This window comes from Alligator sinensis, unplaced genomic scaffold, assembly GCF_000455745.1.
Source record: "Alligator sinensis unplaced genomic scaffold, ASM45574v1 scaffold948_1, whole genome shotgun sequence".
NCBI classification, from domain to species: domain Eukaryota; kingdom Metazoa; phylum Chordata; order Crocodylia; family Alligatoridae; genus Alligator; species Alligator sinensis.
Window position 1 is genome coordinate 276,585 of NW_005843093.1, and position 1,739 is coordinate 278,323.

Sequence of the window (1,739 nt, forward strand, 5' to 3'; positions counted from 1 at the left end):
GGCCCATGATGCAAATCAGTGTCCAGGCCCCCTTGTTGATCAGCAACCAGGGGAAGGAAAGGGTGAGAGGGTGCAATGCCTGCAGACGCTGCTGCCTTCCTGGGGCCGAACAGGCCTGGAGAGCAGGCGGTGAGGGGCTCTAGTTGGCAAGAGCACGTCTGCCAGCGTGGAGGGCAGGAGGATTTATGGCTCAAGAGCGGCTCCAGCAAGTGCAAGCAGGACGGTCCTGTGGCCACAGCCGCCTGCTCTCCCCAGGCTCCTGCGGCTTGCCCCCAAGCCCTTCCCTTCACCTCACCCCAGCAGAGTTAATAGGCATCTTGGAAACCATCTCCTGGATAATTAGCCTGACGCTTGCAATGAATTATTGTGTATTCACAAGGGTGGAACCTGCACCGATCCTGTCTCCCGATGATGAGTGCGGAGGAGAGAGAAGTGGCACATAATTATGAGCGAAGGGTGAAGCGTGGCCTGAAGTGTAATGCTGCAGAAGTCACACAACTGTAGAGTCTGAGCTCTGTCCATGTTCACCCCACAGATGTCCGTGGGCTTGGAAGGGATGTCAGATAGCCTCAGCCTGGACCAGCCCCTTTCAGGAGGCAGTTTACTATTGCCCCTGGATGAGGGGTTTGTCCATGGCAGCTGCAGAGCCCAAGCTGGTGGAGGTAGAGGAGCTATTTTTGGGCCAAGCATCTGGAAACTAAATCCCTAATTCAGTGATGCTCACCTGGTGCCACAGGGATCACAGGGAACATCCCCTCGTGGGTTTGAAATGGGCTTGAAGATAGGAAATAACAAGTGAGTATCAATAGGCAGTTTTCAGGATGGAAAGAGGCAGACGGTGAGACCGTGGCTGTTTAACACATTCATTCATGATACCAGACGAAAATAGGGATTTCTAAATGTCAGGCTACTAATGTGAATAGGAAAAGAAAGTCAATAGGGATCTCTTATGACTGTCTCTCCCTGTCCAAGAACCAGGAGTCATAAAATGAAATGCGTAAGCCATCATTTTGGGCTCAGGAAAGGGGCATCAGACACTACTTGGAGCCTCTGCAAGTCAGGAGGAGGGCTAGAGGAGGGTGAACGGGCAGATGGCCCAGCCTGCATTAGGCTGCACTAGGGTGGGCTCCCCCAGGGAATGTAGCAAATAATATAACGCGCAGTAACTTAGCAGTCGAGGGTGTATGGAAGACTGTTCTTGACGAGGAATGATTTTGTCCAAGATGACTTTTTGTTTTTGGAGACTTCAGAGAGGAATCAGTGAGGATGTGGGGACTGGATTAAAAAAGGCAGGGGGTGATGTTCATAGAGAAGTGGTGTTACACAAATGGCTAGTTTCGTGCCCCTGGAGGCTTGTCCAATCCACCCCTAGGAGAGAGTCACACACAGGCTGGGTCCAAGTTCAGATTTATTGTTTGCAAACAAGTTCGACAAGGGAGCTTAATGCTCAAATCCGTGTCGACCCCAAACAGAGTCTGGGGTTCCTTTTTATAGCTAACATAAACAAAAGATTCTAACGTGTCGCGTAATTATTGGCAGCCCAAGTATTACGTCTTACAACATATGTCTAGCAGGTACATGTTCTATGATGGTTTACATACATGTCTCATTTACATCTTAAATCTCCTCCCTGGGGCCGTCCTTAAGTCCATTTCGGTCATTCTTTGGTCAAGGTCTGAGTTCTTCACATCAGCACCTTTCCCTGTGCCTCTTCTCTTATCTCTCGTAAGGAGTTATTT

At 50.0% G+C, this 1,739-nt stretch overlaps 1 pseudogene; it reads right to left on the reverse strand.

Moving 5' to 3' along the window:
* The window catches only part of LOC102380860, a 13,553-nt pseudogene that overhangs the window by 1,011 nt on the left and 10,803 nt on the right, over nucleotides 1-1,739 (reverse strand).